The 14,093-nt window shown below is 47.5% G+C and overlaps 1 protein-coding gene across 2 annotated transcripts in view; it reads left to right on the top strand.

Moving 5' to 3' along the window:
• Positions 1 to 2,840: 2,840 nt before the first annotated feature.
• LOC147701752 (axin-related protein-like) overlaps positions 2,841 to 14,093 on the top strand; it is a 30,698-nt gene continuing 19,445 nt past the window's right edge. Inside the window, exon 1 of one of the 2 annotated variants that reach the window (XM_086930369.1) lies at positions 2,841 to 2,915. The gene's annotated coding sequence lies outside the window, so the exon portion shown is untranslated. Of the gene's footprint in view, positions 2,916 to 3,015; positions 3,452 to 14,093 lie in introns of those variants that run through there. The other variant, XM_086930368.1, reaches the window with a different exon arrangement.

Here is a 14,093-nt window from a genome sequence, read left to right as displayed (position 1 = left end):
GGTTCCATGAATAAGTTAAAGAGAGTAGGAGAGAGGAAAGATCCTTTTGGAACTTCTAACGTGACTAGGACGGGATTGGATGAGGATTGCTTAGCCTTGAATCTTTGTGATCTATTATGCAGGAATGAGGTGAACCATTTTAGGACTGAACCCGATAGCCCCATTCTGTGCTTCAGGAGGTTTAGTCGGTTGTCATGCTTGACGGTATCAAAAGCTGAGGATAGGTCGAGAAACATTAACAGACAGGCTTCATTTTGATCAAGAATTTTTAGAGCGTCCTCAATAATGTGGGTCAAGGCTGTTTCAGTGCTGTGCCCAGTGCGGAAGCCGGATTAATATTGATCTAGCAGGTTGAAGTGATCGATGTACTTGCTGAGCTGTGTGTGAACACATTTTTCTAGTAGTTTGGCCAGCGTAGGAATGTTCGATATTGGGCAATAGTTATTAAGGTCCGCCGGATCGGACGTTGGCTTTTTTAGGATGGGGGAAACCCTGCCCAGGTTTAAGGTTATCGGGATGCTTCTTTGCTGGAGAGAGGTGTTCATAATCTTAGTCCACAAAGGCAGTAACAGAGGAATGAAGTATTTTAAATGGCTAGCAGGGTGGGGGTCAGTGAAATGGTTGGATGGGTTCAGAGAAGTGAGCATTTTCGCTATCGCATTTTCACTGCACGAGGTGAAGGAGGCCCAAGAAGCATTGTTTTTTAGGTAAAACTTAGAGGTGCATATGAGTAGGGCTCCTGAGGGGGGGGGGGGATTTCCATGTGAATGCCAGAATGGGTTGTTAAGTCGTTGAGCAGGTCTGCTTTAATGTTTTCTGTCTTCAGCATGAAGAAGGAGGTAAATTCTTCACAATTGGGTATGGAATCTGAGTTGGATTGGGGGTAGGGTGAGGTATGCCCTTCGATTGTGTTTTGAATAGTTAAAATAATTTTTGGGGCGGTTTTTGGCTTGGTCCAGTTGATTACTGAAAAAGATTGCCTTTGATTATCTAATCTTTCTGTAGTAGGAGTTTCTCATTGTTCTTAACAACTTGAGGTGACCTGAGGAAAGAGTTAACCTCCATCTTCGTTCGATTAATCTCAGGGATATTCTGTCCTCATTAAGTTTGCCATTATACCATGGTTTGGAGTCTATTGTAGAGGTTTTTTTTCCATTGTAGTGGAGCATCTTTGTCTAGAACCTCGTTTATGGAACAGAAGTAGTGATCAGTCAGATCTTGTACATCTGTTAGACCTACGGTGGGCAGCAGGATGTTAAAGCAGGAATTTGTGTCTAGATCTGCATCTAAATTTTTTTGATTTATTTTCCAAATTTTGGGTCTCTGTGGTTGAGTAGCAAAAGGTTTTATTGCTTCATTGAAGAGGAAAGTGATGATGTGATGGTCAGACCAATCACAGGGAAGGCTCTTTACTAGCTGGGTGGCTTATGCTTTGGAGATGTTAAGTCTAGAATTGATCCTTTGTCATTGGTGGGGTGCAACAAATTTGGGTGAGGTTGAGATGTGAGCGGAAAGATTTGAGGCTATTGACTGCTGAGTCAATGGAGGTTGAGGTCTCCGAGGAAAATTTGTGTATTTTGTCGTTCTGATTTGGTAAAAACAATGTCCATGAGATGTTCAATAAAGGTGAGGTTATCCCCCGGATTTTTTTCAACAATACTTCTGGAATTATGTTTAGGCACTCTGTGAGTATTGGTAGGGATGGTCTGAATTAGTGAGTGAATAGGAAGTATTTCTGACTGCGCTGTGTAGGGGGTGTGATGCGGTTGATCATAAGAACAGAGTAGAGCGTGAATATCTGTATCCTATAGGTGGGGGTTAGTCCTTCTGATAGGACGGGTTGAGGCATTAAGATAAGGTATTGTTCTCCATCCTAGGAACTGATGTTTCTGAGGGCGTGTGGGTAGTTGAAGGGAGGGATTAAAAAAGTCCTGCAAAATTATATTTCAGGGAGAACAAGACAGTGGGGGCTGGTTGAAGTGTTGCCATCTCTCAATGCATTTCAACCACCAAGAGTTGTTCTGGATGATTTGGTACAAGTATATTTCAATTACAGAAATTTGGCGGCAATGAAGTCTTATTTAAGGAGTACTTTTAAGGGACATTTTGTTTTTGAAGCTTGGCTGGGTACATATCCATTACAGACACATCTGGATGCTGTTCCGTCGGTCACGGAGATCCGCCGTGACTGCACGCGCTCTCACGAGTGTACATGCAAGTAACAATTTCCGACAGTTTGTTGGAGAGGGAGAGAAACGAGCACTGGGAGGCTGCAGCCGGCAGGCCACGGAAAACTTCTTGGAGTTCAGGGTGACTTAGCCTGCCCACACCCCCCACCCCGGCTCCTCCTCCCCTCCCGAGCAAGGTTAGTTTGCCATTTTAAAGTGCGAGTTGTTTTTTGTTTTTTTTAAAGGAGGGGGCTAGGGAGGGCCTCACGGCACGGGCTCCGTGTCCTCTCTGGGCCTTTTCCAGCCCTAGAGTGGTGGGGGAGGCCGCTGTGACATGATCTCCCCCTCTCTGTGTCACCCGCTCCACCCTAGCCACGCTGTGCCTCTGCTCGCCTCCGGCAGCCACGGGGTTAACAGCTCTTGCAACTTGCAAAGTCCCACATACCATTCCCTCCCTCCTCCCCTGCCCAGCTTCCCCTCTCCCCAGCACTTCAAGGGTTACAAATGATTGAAGGGCCCCCTTTGAAGATGGGATGAAAGGAATAGCTTCCCAGAGACTCCCGCCGCTGATTGGCCAGGCCGGCTTCAAAGGCTCCTTTTTTCTTTAACCAGAGGGGGTGGGGGCAGCGTGGCTCCAAGAAAGGAATTCAGAGACCTCAGGTCCTGGCAGGGAGGTAGAGAGCCGAAAGTCTCCACAGCGCCCTGCAGAGGAGCCCCCAGCCCACTCGGCTTCAGGACTGGACCAAGGTAAGAGGATCGGCGGGGGGCTAGCGCCCCTCCTCTCTTTCGTCTCCCCGCCCCTCTCTGTCCGCCTGGCTGTCTCTCCCCTGCCAGGACCCAGCCCTGCAGGCTTCCCAGTGATGTTTCATTAAAGCTATAACACCCCTTTGTTCTCCTGGCTTTGTCCCCCGGGGGAGTGGAGAAAAAAAAAAGGCTTTTTGGTTTTGATTAAAAAAAAAAAGTTCAGAGGAACGAGGGGGAGGAGGAGGAGGAAGAAAGCGTTTTCAAGTCCTTCCCACTCCAGTCTCAAGGAAGGTGGAAAGCAGAGCAGGCAGCAGAGGCTTGGATTTTCCGCCGTCTTCCCTTTTTGGAGCCCCAAAGCTCGCATCCAGCTCGCTCTCCGGGATCATGGTTCCATTGCAGGCTGGGAGAAGCCCCTCCGGATTTTTGGGGACCAGTGGGCTATGAAGGAGCTGCCTTAACCGTTGCTTCGTTCCTTTTCCGAGACAGGAGTGGTGGAAAGAAAAATACAGAAAGGAGGAAAGCGCCGAGCTGGAATCAAGGTAAGATTTCTAAATAGACATGTTAATACCATCCGCCCCCAAGAACCCGGCTCTCCCACTCGGACCCGTGTTCGCCGAAATGGGCTCTGTCCCTGCACAGCTCTGCCAGGCACCCGATGCCTTCGTCGACACTGCCTGTGCGCCGTCGCCCTCTGGGCGCCTTCGCCCTCCCTGGGCGCCTTAGCCGTCCCTGGGCCTCGATCAATTCCTCCATGCCCCCCCCCCCCCCTACACACACACTCACTCGTTTCTATCTCCTCACAAAAGTTGTTACAAAGTTGTGCAACCTCAGTTCTCTTTCATCGATGAATGTCTGAACTATTTTTACACATGCATCATGCCTTATGTGCGTTTACAAACTATGGTGCCCCGCGTCGTCTCAGTTTAAAACCAGGAGAATCCAAGTGCTCCCCCTTAAAAGCCCCCATTCCCCCAAAAAACTTTATTTGCAGCTGCAAGAGGCCTTCACTTTACTGTGTGTGCCTGACTCGCACGCAGTTGGTGGAGGAGTGGTTTTGATTTGTTCTGCTCCAGTGCTGGAACATGTGGTTATATTTAGCAGTGTGCACTGACAATGCGGATCATAAGAATGGTTTACGACGGGAGTTGGGATTTTTTTTCTGTTCTTTCTCGCATTCTGTGGCCATCGGGTTTGGTTTAGCCAAGTGTTTTTTTGTCTTTTGCTTGGAGACATCCTCTTTTGTGTTCTGCCCTCAACTGCCTTGCCGTTTGATTACTATAGACGATCTATTTTGTGTGAATAAATGTTTCGTGTTGTCTTAGAAATTTTAGCAACCGGTTTCAATGTATCAAAGTGCTCGTGAAAAGTGTTATTGTTCTACGTTTATTACAGTGCTTAGAAACAATACGTGTATGGTATAAAGTTACTTATGCGTTCGCCAGTACAGCGCACAGTTGCAATAAATGCAGTGACATGTTTAGATGTATTGTTGTTACTGGATGCATCTCTTTATGCCGAGATTGCAGGATATAATGCACAACTTTCACAATGTTTCTGAAATGTAAAGAAAGCGTTGAAGTCATGTAAGCCTGTTTATTGTTTTCAACCAGTGTAAGGGCTGTCACCAGCTGTTTGTGGTGTTGCTTACAATTTAAAAGCAGCGTGTTTTTTTTCATGGTTGAATCTCATTTCATCATCATCGACAGGATGAAAGGCTGAGCGGAACGGGCCTGACCTGGTTCGCAGTGATTGAGACTTGCAGGTTACAGCCAGGTCTCCGGGGCAGGCTCGTTGACCCGTCTGTCCGTCATGGATACTCGTAGTGTTTACAAATGACTAGAGGCTGCTCTGGACAAAAAATGGTGTACGTGCAGGGAGGCACTCATTGTATTTCTTCAAGGCACAGAGACTTTGAATTTGATGAGGTCCAAGTTTACCAATGTTTTGGCCAACTCCAGGCGCCGATCTTTAGCAATGTGTGGTTGTGCTTCCTGTCGCAGCCGGGGAACTCATGCAACTCACCGCTGCATGTAATCCATAGTAAAAGGCTTTCTGTTTATCGCCGCGGTGGATGAAAGGCTAGTCAGTCCCACCTAGATTCAAACCCGTAACCCGCATGGGAAGCACCGCAGCATTATGATGGAAGGCTACAAGGGGGCGCTTTTCTTCTCACCACCTACAGGTCCAGCCGCGCACCTCTGCATCCTGATGTGGGCAAGTTACAGGTGCGGGAAGCAGTACTGTCAGGTGACCTCATGTCCACTCTGAGGAAGGGAGGGGGCTCTGCTCTGGGAAAGTGAAGTGTTGTAGCGTGGAGTGCCGTGTACGTGACGAGCGTCGTGCGCTGTCAGACGCACTGTCATGCGCATGACGAGGGTCGTCTTTTGTAGGATGTGTTATGGCAGGAGGGGTAGTGTAAGGATGGAAGGGCGAGGTCTTGTACTTGATGGGGCGTATGATGTAGGACAGTCCTCATGCACACGAGGACGGGGATGCGGTGCGGGGAAGAGTTTGTACTTGAAGAGGGTGTGTCAACTAGAGTACGCGACGATGGTGGCGTGGGGCATTAGGCACTCGTGTTCCAGGTGAGTCGGCTGTGAGATGATCACCCAGGTGTGCGGGGAGGCTGGTATGGTAAAGATGGATTATCCTGGACTCATACATGGGATGGACTATCGTGGACTCATGCACGGGGAGGCTGGAAAGGACTTTTGTGGACTCATGCACGGGGAGGATGGGAAGGACTATTGTGGACTCATGCACAGGGAGGCTGGAAAGTACTATTGTGGACTCATGCACGGGGAGGATTGGAAGGACTATTGTGGACTCGTGCACGGGGAGGATGGGAAGGACTATTGTGGACTCATGCACAGGGAGGCTGGAAAGTACTATTGTGGACTCATGCACGGGGAGGATGAGAAGGACTATTGTGGACTCATGCACAGGGAGGCTGGAAAGTACTATTGTGGACTCATGCACGGGGAGGATGGGAAGGACTATTGTGGACTCATGCACGGGGGGTTGGGATGGACTATTGTGGACTCGTGCATGGAAAGGCTGGGATGGACTATCGTGGACTCGTGCACGGGGAGGCTGGGATGGACTATCGTGGACTCATGCACGGGGAGGCTGGGAGGGACTATCTTGGACTCCTGCACGGGGAGGCTGGGATGGACTATTGTGGACTCATGCACGGGGAGGCTGGGATGGACTATTGTGGACTCGTGCACGGGGAGGCTGGGATGGACTATCGTGGATTTATGCACGGGGAGGCTGGGATGGACTATCGTGGACTCCTGCACGGGGAGGCTGGGATAGACTATTGTGGACTCATGCACGGGGAGGCTGGGATGGACTATTGTGGACTTGTGCACAGGGAGGCTGGGATGGACTATTGTGGACTCGTGCACAGGGAGGCTGGGATGGACTATCATGGACTCGTGCATGGGGATGCTGGGATGGACTATCGTAGATTTGTGCATGGGGAGGCTGGAAAGGACTATTGTGGACTCATGCATGGGGAGGCTGGGATGGACTATCTTGGACTCGTGCACGGGGAGGCTGGGATGGACTATTGTGGACTCATGCACGGGGGGGGTTGGGATGGACTATTGTGGACTCGTGCATGGGGAGGCTGGGATGGACTATCGGGGACTCGTGCACGGGGAGGCTGGGATGGACTATCGTGGACTCATGCACGGGGAGGATGGGAAGGACTATTGTAGACTCGTGCACGGGGAGTCTGGGATGGACTATTGTGGACTCATGCACGGGAGGCTGGGATGGACTATCGTGGACTCGTGCAGGGGGGGGCTGGGATGGACTATCGTGGACTCGTGCACGGGGAGGCTGGGATGGACTATCGTGGACTCGTGCACGGGGAGGCTGGGATGGACTATAGTGGATTCATGCACGGGAGGCAGGGATGTTAAAGATGGACTATCATGGACTCGTGCACGTGGAGGCTGTGGTGTTAGAGATGGGCTGTGGTGCAGCAGGATGGTCAGGTGCTCAAGATGGACTATCATAGACAAGCAGCGTCTGGTATTGGAGGGTAAAGTGTGGTTTCTAAAGTGTAGTGTAGGACTAAGTGCCACATACAAGACCGTAGGTAAGTGTAGGGTGCTGGGTCGCGTACACGAGGGGGGCCGGGCTGTGCAGCATGGACAGTCAGACTCGTGAGGAGGCTGAGGTATCTCACATCACGAGGGTGGGATGTAGTCTCGTGCATGATATGAGTGGGATGTTGTAAGATGGGGTCTCGTACATCATGAGGGTGGGGTCTCGTACATCATGAGGGTGGACATTGACATAACAGGATGTGTGTTGTGGCCTCGGATGGACTTGCATGCTTTACTCCGAGGGTTTATTGAGATTTTTGTTTCCCTTGGCATATTTTAATATATTCAGTGGTCACCTTTTGGGGGTCTTTGGCAATACATTTTCAACTCTGGCGAGTTGTCTTATGCCAAGGAGACGCAGGGAGACTGACTGCTTCCTTTAATATAAATGGCAGCATAGGGGAGCCCATGGGCGCTGGGTATCATGGTTTGATCTTTTTGCCTATGACACAGAGTATAAGACTAGTCTTCCCAAACAGGTTGAAATGAAATATACAACCTAGTATCTTAAGGGTGAGTGGGGCCTATTCAAAACTGGAAGCTGTTCCAAACGTAGTTTGGTCCTTTCGGGCATGTTAAAAGAGACGAAAGGCTGGTGACATACTTTTGTTGACAAAGTCTGACATTATTATAGCCTGACCTGTCACAGGGTTCAAAGGCTGCCTCCTTGTTATGTGTCGTTTCCTGTGTGTCACTGTTAATAACCTTTCTATACCTAGTGCCACATGCGGCAGAGGATCACCCAATTATGCGGCAAGGTTGACTAATTTAAGCAGCAAAAAAAGGGGCACATTATGCAGCATAACTTTGATAGTATTACTTGATTATTTTTTTTTCACATGGTAATGCGTGGGCAAAGATTTCACCTCATTAGTACCAGTGTAAACAGTTGAATACTGAGATAAAACACTAGAAGTTGGCCAGTTAACTTTTTAAAAGGGCCTTCCGTTGCACGTGAACACGTGTTGACATGTTTGTATTAACTTTTGATCCGTTTAAGCTGGATTTTTTTGTTTTTTTTACTAGATTATCACGATCCACCAGGTATTTGTTTGCCCCCGGAGTTGCATTTAGACCCCCTAGTCCAGGGACATGTAGTTCCCTCACAAGATAACCCAAAACCGGGGCACTTCGCGACCATTTTTAAGGATCTTTGCCGCACTCATTGCCTTTTGATAACCATGCAACTCTCCCACCACCTCAGCAAACGCCGCAGCCCCTTACGAACTCTGCAAGCCCAGCCCCCTCCCAGGCCTGCCTCGGAAGTGATGCTACGCGGGCGCCATTGCCTAATCCTTACTTACATTTTACACAGACCCCCTTCCTGTGAACAGTAAAGGAGGGGCGGGGCGTAGGGCATTAACACGAAGTTTCTGTCCCTGCTAATTACCAGCTGACCAACATCAAATCTAGTTTTGGTCCCAGGACCTGAAGGGATTAGACCTGGTCACAGTTGTGGGTCTTTTGTGGACCGGACCTGACCAGAAGAAGTGATCACATCCTTTCGTCTGGTACCCTCCCCACTAGACCACGTCTTTCTTCTGGTACCGTGTAGAATGCTACCTTGTTAGTTGCGTCGCACTCTCACCAAAGAGACCGTGTGTGCTTCATGTCAAAAGTCAATGGTAGGGAAAGGATTGCGCCCGGAAAGGTACTCTTATACCCATGTTTTGAGGGGAAAACGCCACATATGGTGACAGCCCCCTATCCAATACTTCTGGGCCAAAGGCCCACCCAAAGCAAGGGGTGCTCCTAGAAGCATGGTTTTAAAAGGGAAGGCCTTGCCATGCTCTGCAAAAGGCGGCTGTTGGGCCAAACACAGGAGCAGGCGCAGGAATGTGGCCGAGTGTGAAGATGTATTTCTCGCAGTGGCGCCCTCTGCCCTCCCGGCCACCTGGTTCTCCAATACGCCCCTTTATAACGCCCTCAACTTTGTCACGGGTTGTCCCTTTGGGGCCTCTGCCTGCTCTGAACGTGCGCCCTCACATGTATCACTTCCAGTGGAGTTCCTAACACTTCTACCATCTGCTTTCAACTTCTCACCCCTCCCCCAAGTGATTCCGGCTCTTCTCAGGACAGCTGTAGTTTTCAGCCGTGGGGACTTGGCACATTCAGAGGTGTGACACGCAGGTGTGCACACACCGCCTCTATCAGCGTTTCCAAAGGGTAGCGGATTAGGGACCCCCACCCCTCCCCGTTCCCCCACCCACCATAAACTTGGGGCCTTTGTCCCCGAGCGAGTGGCCGCAAGACTGCTCCCTCTTAAATAGCTGAGGGCCGCTGGCTACTTTCAGGCGGTCGTACAGAACAAGATTCATCCTTAAGAAATAAAAAAACGCAATGGATAATGTCTGGGGGCGTAACAGTAATCTGTTATTGCGCAACTCTGTGGCTTGAAAAAGAGCCAAAGACAAACGCGTTGTTGGGATATAAATGACTTTTCGATGACCTGCAGGTCTTTGCTGCAGATGCTCAACCCACTGACTATCTTAAAAGGCCTCCAGCATAAAAAAACAGTCCACCCATAATTCTGTAGCAGATACCTTGAATCGATGTGTGCCCCAATAGAGTATATAGAGTGCCCAGTTGTTCTCGCCACACAATCGACAATTTACAATGTGCACCTCTGTTGACAGCCCACAAAGCCCAGCAGTGAATGCCTATGGACAGCAAACTTCACCCTTCCAGTCGTGTTCTAGGCAAATTCACATTTTGATTTTCTCCCAAGCACCTTGAGGGCAGTTCCGTGTATATAATTGGCACTTTAAACGTTTCTGGAAAGATACGAAAAAGGTGAAGAAATTCGGAGGGCGTCTATTTGTTTTAACGTCTATGACCGCGCTGGTTTCTAATGAAGAAAGTCGTGGAGTCCTGCAAAGTCATTTGTTCCGACAGTGTCAAGTTTTTATGACCAGTGTCTTAAGATGGAGGTGGGGGTAGGAAACTGAGTGCAAAGTTTCTTTCAGTCCAGTTCAGAACTGAACAAAAGTAGCCTAGATTCAAGGCCAAGCTATGTGAAGGGGGTAATACTAACAACAATTCATTAATATGCACACAGTATTTCACTGGGTAATCTTTGCCAGGTTAGTGGCAATCCGTCTCCTCTCAGACTCACAAGTACTTGTATGCAAAGGCAGGAAATGAAATGGGCCAGCAAATCGTACCGGTTTATGTGTGCGTTTATTTTTGTGCCTTAACATGCAAACAATACTGTTTGTTACCTCCTGTTTCTCAAAATATGTTTATGTTGTCACCCCCATGTAAGCCAATCAAGAAAATATTTTTTCCAAGAGAGGTAGGGAGCAAAGCAAGCTCATGTGAACAAATTGCCATTAATACAAAAGCAAGATCAGCTGCATCACATGAAAAACAAAAAAGTACAATTTCACAGTAGAATATATCAGAGTTTGATAACAATTTTTGCACGATCCAATCGTTTCTTACTTTAGTGTTGGCATGTCATATTCATAAAAACCTCAGCCAATGTTTTTCGTCCAGTAAAACATTGGACTTCTTCAAGGCAGAAAAGGTATTAAGGGTCAATGCTATTTGAATTATCGCATCAGGCGATGGAAAACATACCTCAGTCTAGGAGGCATCTGGATAGCATCAAGGTTGATGGCTATAGTCAAGCAGTTAGCAAGTCAAGAGAAAATCCAAAGGTTGTAAGTGGCTACTGTCCATGCAACTAGGGGGTCAAAGGTCGATGTATGGTTTCCAATAATATATAGTACTTCGATGGGGAATTATCCACCTTGTGGAATGCACTGCAGTTGGTGTCAGCAGGGTTAGGAAAACTGGCTAAGGAACACATGTTCTTGCTTTTGTAGATCACGTTTCCCTGGTGAGGGAGGCATCTTTGGGCAGAAGGTGTACACAGAGAAGTGCATGCAAGGATACAAAAATACTATCCAACAATAAAATTTAATACAGGTGACGAACGGTGTGGGTGCTGTGTTTGTGCTCAGGTCCACTCCCCATACTTATGTTAAATTGACATTTAATGTTTAAGGTGGTAAAGTAATCTTTAGAAAACATTCTATTGCCACCCAGTAGAGCACATTCCAGTGTGATGCTATCAAAGTGTATCAGGGTAAACTACTTTCAGAGGCCTATTCCATTAAAAACTGGACGTCCCACATTTGGTTGGATACTTGGTTGGATACTTCTCTTGATGTCCATTCCTGGCCTGCTGCACCATGGTGAGAACAGGAGAAGCAGCACTGCGACAGACAGGGGATTAAGAAGGGTGACTTACCTCTTGACAAATGTCTTACTACAGGGAACTGCACCCCTGGCCTTATGATTGTGCATGGCACCAGCATAAATAATAGGGAGTGTAAGAGCCCTGAAGAAGTTCATTGACCCATACAGGCTTGTAATGTGGCGAAACATGTTGACTAAATCTTCAGGTAGATGATCATTTATTCAGGCATCCAAAATATTCTGACTTAAACCACATCCAAGACACCCGACTAACTAAAGGTAATTACTGAGGATATGTATAGCCTGACCTGTTTTTATTATAGGTCTGGATCCCTGTTTAAATCCAGTAATAACTTCTCTCAGAACTTCCAATACTGGTTGAGTCCACCAGAGTGGTATCCACATACTTTAGTGTGTATAGATGCCTATGAGGAAACATGCCAGGATCAATAATGGATGAGGCGACCATTCCAAAATCTTTAGACCCCTATAGGATGTAAAAGACAAAATAGCCCTACCCGTAAATGAATCTAGCCATATTTTGTGTGAGAATGTGGCAACGTACCAGAAATCAACAGTAATACCTGCCTACCCAGCTACAAAACAGGTTCACAAACAACCAAAAAAGCAGCCCATACTCTGATCTGTGGGACTCTATAGATTGCCGTATTGGGCATTCACACCCTGCTTCTACACACGGGTGTGCCCGTGCGATTTATCAGTCTGATCATCGTTCCAGAAGTCCTGAATCCGTGGCTCTGATATCGACAACGCGGACTGAGGGTCTCGACGAAGCCGGAGTTTGTTCTGGGCTTGTAGAAGTCTGCCTGGCGCGCGCCGAGCCCTGCTGGCGGGCGAGGCCTGTTGCAACCTGCGCAGCCCTGGTGCCAGGCCCGGCCCGGCTGACTCACGCCTTTCATCTCGCCGCGCTAAGGTGCAGATTGCAATTGAGCAGCCATTTGTGTAATTAAATTATTACATTTAATCACTGGGCTGGCCACAGTCCAAACGGGAGATTGGGAGTTTCATGCAAGAGATCAAACGAAGAACCATCAAGTGCACATGCAATCACCGCAGGGGAGGGAGCGGGAGCTTTCTGCAATACTTGTTTAATTTTTTTGCGGCGCACTTTGAAGTCTTCTTGAGGGCGAGAGGGATCCGTACTGTCAACATTTTTAATTATACGGTCATGTCCTCTGCCCCTGACATAAGCATGTTACCTTTGTTCCCCTCCGGCTTGGCACATTCCGTTGCTTCTCCAATTCTTGCACACCGGAAGGACATCAGTGGGTTGTGGCACCTACCGGGAAGATGCGAGCAAACATGGAGTCATAGTTTTAGGTACCTGTTGATGTTTGTTTACAATTTAACACCACCATTATTGTGCATCGTCATAGTGCTTGGCGGTGGCGTGTACCTGGGCACTGTAAGCATCCTCAATCTGCCTAACTGTTCTCTGTCCTAGGTGATCACATAATCCTAAAACGTTTGAGATATTGGATTGGGTGACTTCACCCACGTAATGTTGCAAGCATTATCATCAGCCACCTCACCCTGACAAGATGGTACTACCAGGGCGGACTCTACCTCAGTTGTTGAGGGAGATCTTGAGATATAATAATCTTCTAGATAAAATTCCGGTTATAATCAAAAAATTACCTTAAGGTATAACACAGGGATTACCGTTATTAGGTGTTACCTTAGGTATTGAAGAAAATACTATACATTCTAATTAGTGGATGTTATTGAGTGCAATGTCCATGGCATCTCTCTGGTTTGCCAACAAGTTTCTGCCTCTCTGTAGGTGTTCATTGGTCTCAGGAATTCATCAGGGCTCAAAAAGGATTCCTCACGTATTCTCAGCGTGAAGAAAGCTAGGCAATGTTCATACCTTCCCTTTCCTGTAGATTTGTTAAATATCACCTAGGAAAAAACCTAATTGGCGGACAGTTCTTATATATGAAATACCATTCTTATTGCAGCAATTAAAGTCCTATAACCATTCATATGATGGCAGTGACACCTCAAAGGCAAACGCACACCATGCATATGAAGTGTGGGGCATACATGCAACATCTGTGGGTGCAGCTGTCTTGCCGCATTTGGCCTATAATAACACTTCTTGGTTGAAGAGGTAGCAACTCCTGCTGTCTACTGAGAAATGTAACTAGTATGTATTAAAGGCAACAATGTTAGGTACGTTATTATCTAGAGTGTGTTATTTTTAGGAGAAACAATGTATTGTAGATCCGGATAAAAATGTTGCTTTGTCCTGTGGCTATAGTTCAACCAGCACCGTGCTTCAATACAACCAAATGGTTTACATCCTAATCTGAAATAAGAACACCAACGAGAATTACCACAGGTCAAACAAACATTTCCCCACTTCCTTGTGCTTAGACGTAAATGCCCCATCCAAGTCCCTTGCTTCAGTCGAACTGTAGATCACCTGCTCCTAAGGGTCGTCAACCATGTGGCAATTGCAGTTATGCCGGTTTACCAAGAAATGTAAATCCGTAGATTGTGGACTTCAGACGACATGGGAATTGAAGAACGTCACAAACTGCAATTCTTGCTATGTTAAGATGCCCATGCAGATGATCATACCTAGAGATAACAACTAGAATGGATGCCTCAGAGGAAGAAGTACAGATGGGGATATAGGTATGATTTGATAGCAAGGATACTGATGAGAGACTTGTTGGTGTGCATCTTTACTTGATGGTTTGAAACTCCTTCTAGAGAGTAGTGGGTCGGTCACCGGTAGTAACTTAATTAAAATAATGCTTAAGAATACACAGTGGAGTAGGCCATGTACGAACCGATAGTAGCACAGACATGAACAGGCAGTGTG

This window comes from Lissotriton vulgaris, chromosome 7 (assembly GCF_964263255.1).
Source record: "Lissotriton vulgaris chromosome 7, aLisVul1.2, whole genome shotgun sequence".
Lineage (NCBI taxonomy): Eukaryota > Metazoa > Chordata > Amphibia > Caudata > Salamandridae > Lissotriton > Lissotriton vulgaris.
Note: the sequence above shows the minus strand (reverse complement) of the source record. Positions and strands in the feature narration are given on the sequence as shown.